Here is a 7,554-nt window from a genome sequence, read left to right as displayed (position 1 = left end):
TTTTTTTTTTGCAGTGTTGGGAATTGAAACCAGGGTCTTACACCTGGTAAGTGTGTGTCCAACCACTGAGCTACACACCCAGCCCCTCATCTTGTTCCTGATACTTGCATCTTGTCCTGGATATGAGGCTCCTACAATCAGAGTCCTCCCTAATATTCTCAAATTCTCTACTCATCTGATTCTTTCCGTAGCACTTTATCCCTGCCAAATTTTAGCAACATAAGAGGACTGATGTGAGGACGCTTGATAATATGGACTGAATGTTGTGTTCTCCCAAACTTGCATGCTGAAGCCCTGACAACGTGATGGTGTTAGGAGGGACCCACCCATGGGGGGTAAACGGGTTTAGATGAAGTCACCAGAGTAGGGTCCCCATGATATTAGTGTTCTCCTTCCCACTTTGTTTAGTGAGCACACATAGAAGGCAGCTGTTTAAAGGCCAGAAAGGAAATCCCTCACCAGGAATTGAAACCTTGATCTTGTACTTCCAGACTAGAACTGTGGGAAATAAACATCTGTGATTTAAGCCATCCAGCCTTTAGTCTTTAGTTGTAGTATTCAGGGCTGACAATAATGCCTCCATTTTCTAGTTGTGCAATTTAGAGGAATTTATTCAGTTCCCTCTGTTTGGGGATAATCTGTGAAGAGAGGGTGAACTTACTTGCTTTTTTCATTGTTGGAAGGATTAACTAAGGTAATATATAATAATACGTCTTCTACTAGGCACAAAATAGGATTCAACAAATTCCAATCTCTGTCCCTCTCTGTATCTTTGGCCCAGTGTAACTAGCCACCGCCTGGGTTATATTAGTCAGCTTTCCTATTGCTGGAACAAAATACCCAACACCCCAAATTTAAAGAGAGGCTTCATTTGGCTCAGTTTTGGGGGGATTCAGTCCGTGGTCATCTGACTCCAAGGTAGAAACAGCATGATGGAAGGCCCTGAGCAGTGGAAGGCTACTCACCTCATGACATCCAGGGAGCAGAGAGAGAAGGGAGGAGCATGGAAGGAGGTTCACCCTTCCAGGTTACACACCTGGCACATCTCTTAACCAGGCCTCACCTCCTAAGAGCACATTTCACTATGAACTCATCCATGGACGAATCTACAGAGGAATACAACACCCCCATGATCCACTCACCTTCTAAAGAGCCAAATTCTGAAGGCTTTGTGGGCACATTCTAAATCTAAACCATAACACTGGGTTGTCTCTCTTAGGAGTTAACTGAATTGCCAAGGAAGGCCTCAGTGTGCTCAAGCACAGAGATAATGAAGCACTTTATCTGATTATTGTACGAGTGTCATTTGAAGGGCTCTCTAGCCACCCTCCACTCAAATCACTCCTTGTGAAATGCCACTGTCCCTCAAGAAGCAAAAGTATCCTGTTTGATTGTCTCTGTTGTCTTATTTATTTGCCTGCTACTAATCAGTCCATATGTTTCAAATTCAGATGGTTTAAAGTACCTTAGGAGATGAAGGTGTAGCTCAGTGATAAAGCACTCCCCAGCACTACAAATAAATAAATTATTTAATTAATTAAACACTCTGGCTGCAGAATGGACTGCATATAACACAGTGGTCCCATAAGACTATTGCCTAGTGATGTAGCATCTGTCTTAGTTTGTGCAAGTACATGCTGTGATGTATCCAGAATGACAAAAATCACCTAACACCACATTTCTCAGAATGTGGTCCATCATTAAAACCATTAAGCAACATATGACTTTATGTGCTGAGTTCAGCCAACATGTCAGCCAGCCACCATGGTACACACCTATAATCCCAGCACTCAGAAGCCTGAGGCAGAAGAATGGCTAGTTCAAGCCCCACCTGGGCAACTTAGTGAGATCCTGTCTCAAAAAAAAGAAAAAAAAATTAAGAAGGCTGAGGATAATAGCTCAGTGCAAAGGCCCTAGGTTCAATTCCCAATACCACAATAAAAAAAAAAGTCAACGTGTCAAAAACATGTCTGTGTGCAAAAATATGTGTCAATGTCAATTTAATTGTATAAGTTTGGGAACTCTTGGGGCTTTACTTATAATAAACGCAGAAAACATTGGCTTTTACAAAGGAGAGATAGAGAAAGAAAGCAATGATTGCACCTAAAACTAACATCTTAGACAGAAAACATACTAACAGGCCAGAGTCTACAACTGTTTCTCCACTGCAGATTACAAATGATCTCTTCAAGTCTATCACAGACTTTTTGCTGTTTTGTAGTTCTGTGAGTGTGCAAACCTCCTCTGAACCCCACTACCTCTAGCCCTTTGGGTGAGGAAGCTCTGCATTTCACAGACCCTGAGCTGCTCTCTTGAGCTTCTCCTCTCTTGATTTAGGTATCAATTTCTACAATGAGTCCGCAGGATGACATTTAAAAAATATCCTCTCCAGTGGATTCCTAAACCATCTTGCAGATGGGTCATATGACAGGAAATCACAGGGCCACAAACACCTTTCTTGTCCTTGAGTCCTCACTGACCCTACTCCTCAGACATAGTGGTCAGTCACTGCAGAATACTGGTGGTGAATCAGCCCTGTGATCGATAGAACAGGGCTCAGTGGTATTACACAGAGCCACCATCTGAAGAGAAAGCAGTCCCTGCTGATGAGCTAATCAGAACTTCACAGCTGCCCAGTGATATTTTTGTAAGGCAATGAGCTCATAAAGAACTTTCTGTGGCAGATGAAACAGGAGAGGTTGGTCCCACCACTTCCTACCCTAGCAATTAAACCTTAGGCTCTATGGGACCCTGAAACCCTCATTATGAGATTCATGTCTCCTAACATGGATATTAAGTCAGACTGAGCTGTGTGCTTCTGACATGTTAAAGAAAAGATTATTCATGACACTTGTTAAAACAAGTAATGAAGGGCTGGGGATTTAGCTCAGTGGTTCTGCAGCCTGCCTTACAAGCAGAAGGACCAGAGTTTGATCCCTGGTACCAAAAAAAAAAAAAAAAGAAGGGAAGACTTTATTCAAAAAGAACTATGCAGTGGGGTTTTGCAGTAAGGGAGAGCAATCAAGTTCAACTCTAAAGGCAACAAGGAAAGTGGGAATTCTACAGTTTAAGTGCAGCATGACTGTTTGAGAAATTATTAGGAGGGAGGGATTCTTACTAAGCTCACTGAACAGGAGTCTTGCTGAAGCCAGGCAGGGTGAACAAGTACCACCGTGATGGCAAGGGATGAAGAGGTGACTGGATGTGGAGGATGGGATTTGAGTTCAATGGATTTAACAGGATTCTTGCCAAAACCAGGCTCTTGAGGACATGCAGAACAATTGTCACCACTCAGTTCCATCCTGGTGTCCCTTCATGCACCTCAGGTTCCTCCCTGGTGACATTCTGACTTGCGATAGTCATGCTGCCAGGCTGCACCAGCCTGAGAAGAGCAAGGATCTTGTTCAAAGTTGAGAGTTCAGACATTTCCCTAGAGCTATTGTCAGAGTCCAGGGTGTGATTCTGTTACTGAGCATCTCAGCTGAAAAAATATCCTGAGGGGGACTAAAAATGATGTGTTTACCACAGACATCCAACCATATTCTAGGAAAAGCAGACAAGCAGCTAGTGTCTGCATTTTAGTGTGCTTATGTACAAGATGTTTTTAACATTGGCCTCTTCACATGAAGGTCTACCTGCCTCACTCCTTTTCTTTTCACTGTTTCTTACAGTTCCTGTTTTATCATCATCATTATCATCATCATCATCATCATCATCATCATCATCATCATCATCATCATCATCATCATCATCATCATCATCATTATTTTGTACCCGGGATTGAACTCTGGTCCTTGTGCTTGCAAGGTAGGCAGCAGAACCACTGAGCCAAATCCCCGGCCCTCTTACGGTTTCTACTAACTGGACCTCTGTCCTTTAGTGGGCAAGGCTTGGTATCTCTATCCCTGAGTTAGTAATGGGTCTTCCAGATGAGGTGTAGACAGACAGACAGAAAGAAACATAGACACACACAAGTGCACACACAGCTGTCAAACTGTGAACATGCTTGTGAACATTTTTAAGAAAAATAAGTACCGTAGGAATCTTTCTCCATCCTTCTCTCTGCCATGTAAAAAATCTGTGATGATTATATTCCAAAGCCTGGTTTTAATGACTGAACTTTCTTTGTTTTTCATGTATGAGGTATGTAGTTTAGCTAGGACCTTTCAGTCCATGTTCCAGGCCTCAAACTTTTCTCTCTGCCACATTCATCAACAAGGCTGACTGATCAGTTCCTCCCATAGTAGCACACCATCATCTTCAGTGCAGCCCACCAGTAAGGGATGTTGGCAGTTAATAGGCTTCCAGAGAGCCTATGTGGTTATGAAAAGAGCTCCTGCATGACTGGGCCTGAGCTGCTCCTGTCTTCAAACAATCCTCAGTGCTTTGGAAAGGGAAGATGGAACCTGTGTGTGCCTTTGATGGTTTGCTACTTTGTGTAACATGTTGGGGAAAGAAAGTCAAATAAAGATCCAATCAGAACAGGGCAATAGAGGTGAATGGATACCTCTCAGAAGTTCAAATGGCCAATAAGTACATGCAAAAATGTTCAGCATCTTTGACCATTAGAGAAATGCAAATCAAAGCAACATTGAGAGATTGGCACCTTTGTGGGGAGGTCCTAACCAGGGCCCTGCCCCAACCCAAGCAGCTCAGACCCACAGGCCCAGCTAGACCTGACTGGAGAAGAGTTGCACAGGCACACAAGCAACAGCCAGAGGTCCACTCAGATACCATTGGGAAGTGCATGCAAACCCCATCTAGAAGCCCTCTCAGACACCAGGGACTGGGGTGCAAAGCCCCAACCAAAGGCCCTCTAGACAACAGCTATGTAGGGGGGCAGGTCCCAGCCAGAGGTGCAACCAGATATCATCCCAGGTGTGCACAGGCCCTAGCCAGAACCTAGCCTGGAGAAGAGGGCAGTGCAGGGATCCAGAAGGCCACCATTCTGAGTGCAGGGTAAGCAGCAGAGTAAAGGCCTCTCAGTGGCTTTCTGAGAAGTGAAGACCATTGGGTGAGCAACAAGTCACCTCAACAAAGGTGCAGCAGGCTGCATCTGTTGAAATGAGAAGACACTGAAGCAAGTCCCCAAACCAGACTTCCAGATCACCTAAGGAAACCCCAAAGAGAAACAAGATGGAACAATCTGATACTCAACCACCTAGACTCCCTGAATTGACAATGAAAGAGGATTTGAAAAAATGAAATCAGAAATAATTCCTCAGATAACAATTGTGTCCATAGTGCAAGACTTGATTAATAAATCTAGAATAGACGCAGATAAAAAAATAGAAAAGCTGACAAACATGATGGATCGCAGCATAGGAAACAAGTGGAGTCCATAAAACAGATGCAGACAGAATTCCAGAAGATTAAAAAGTCCATTGAAAGTTTATGCAGCACAACAAGCCAATGTGAGGATGGAATTTCAGATATAGAAGACAGGATTTCAATTAGTGACCAGCAAAAGAAAAATTTCTTTTTTCTTTCCAGCTTTAATTGAGTTTTTTGGTACATTTTGGGGATACAGTACACTTACATTCATTGTTGGGATCTTGTACCTCTACATGACAGGTCTTGGTCCTCATTTTTTCCCCTTGTCCCTGCCCTCCCTTCACCCCCTCCTCCCCTCCCCATCTACAACCACTTTATTTCCTTCTTTTCATTATCTCACATTTTTTTCTTTTCCCTTATTACCCTTCCCCTATCCATCTCACCTTCCCTACACCTTTAGCCCCTTTCTTCCCATTTCACAATGGGAAGTAATCTTATTAGGATCTTAAGTATTATTACACTCTATTCACACCAGAGAAACTATTCAGTATTTATACATGTGTGACTTATTTATTTCACATAGGAGTATATCCTCAATATGTGTCCATTTTCCTATGAATGACTCTAATTTCTCATTCTTTATGGCTGAGTAGTACTCCATTTTAGAGAAAACCACATCTATATCCAGTCTCCAACTGATGAGCAGTTGGACTGTTTCCAAGTTTTAGCTATTACAAACTGTGCCGCTATAAACATTGGTGGGCATATATCACTGTGGTATGATTCTTTCAATTCTTTTGTGACGATACCCAGTGGAGGGATGCCTGGGTCAAATGGAACCTCTAGTCCCAGCTTTTTGAGGTATCTCCATATTGATTTCCATAGTGGTTGCACCAGTCTGCACTCCAACCAACAATAGAGAAGGGTTCCTTTCTCCCACAACTCCATCAACATTTGTTATTGTTTGATTTCTTGATAGCAGCCATTCTTTGTGGGGTGAGGTGGAATCTCAGTGTTGTTTTCATCTGCATCTCTCAAATAACCAGTGATGTGGAGCATTTTTTTATATATTTTCTTGCTGCTTTTACTTCTTTGTCTGAGAAATGTCTGTTCATTTCAGATGCCCATTTTTGAATCGGGTCTTTATATTTGGGGGGGCTGATTGCTTTGAGTTCTTTATATATTCTAGATAATAGTCCTTTGTCTGAAATGCAGCTGGTAAAAAATTTTTCCCACATTGTAGGTTGTCTCTTAGCTCTGTTGCTGGTTTCTTTTGCAGCACAGAAGCTTTTTAATAAGATGAGATCCCAGTTGTTGATTCTTTGTACTAGTTCCCATGCTACTGAGGGCTTGTTCATAAAGTCTTTTCCTATGCCAATGTCTTCAAGAGTTCTGCCTAATTTATCTTCCAGCAAGTTTAGTGTTTCTGTTTTAATATTTAGATCTTTAATCCACTTGGATTTTAATTTAGTGCATGGTGAAAGATAAGGGTCTAGTTTTCATCTTTGGCAGGTTGAGCTCCAGTTTTTCCAACACCATTTATTAAAGAGGCTATCTTTCCTCCACTGAGGATGGGCAGCTCCTTTGTCAAAGATGAAGTAGCTGAGTACATCTGGAGTTGTTTCTGCATGTTTCAGTCTTTTCCACTGATCCTCAGGTCTATTTCTTTGACAATACCATGCTGTTTTTATCACAGTGGCTTTGTAGTATAGTTTCAGATTGGGAATTGTTATACCCGCTACCATGTGTCTGTTGCCTACGATGGCTTTTGCTATTCTATGTCTCTTATGGTTCCAAATGAATTTTTGGGCTCTTCTTTCTAGTTGTGTGAAGTATAGTGTTGGAATTTCAATGGGCATTGCATTGAATCTGTATAGCAGTTTTGGTAGTATTGCCATTTTCACTATGTTGATTCTTCTTAACGAAGAGCAGGGGATATCTTTCCATTTTCTTATATCCTCTTTGATCTCTTTTTTCAGAGTACTGTAGTTTTCAGTGTAGAGGTCTTTTGCTTCTTTTGTTAGACTGATTCTCAGATACTTCATTTTTTGGGGTGCTATTGTGAAAGGAATTGTTTCCCTAATTTCTCTCTCAGTTAGTCTGTTATTTGTGTACAAGAAGGCTATTGATTTTTGGGTGTTGACCTTTTATCCAGCTGCTGCAAGTGTCTGTTAAATCAAGAAGTCTTTTAGTAGAGTTTTTTGGGTCTTCAATGTAGAGTATCATATCATCAGCAAATAATGACAGTTTAACTTCTTCCTTTCCTATCTTTATTGCTTT

Source organism: Fukomys damarensis, unplaced genomic scaffold (assembly GCF_012274545.1).
Source record: "Fukomys damarensis isolate Sample0158 unplaced genomic scaffold, DMR_v1.0_HiC HiC_scaffold_1, whole genome shotgun sequence".
Taxonomy (NCBI): domain Eukaryota; kingdom Metazoa; phylum Chordata; class Mammalia; order Rodentia; family Bathyergidae; genus Fukomys; species Fukomys damarensis.
This window is presented reverse-complemented; position numbering follows the sequence as displayed.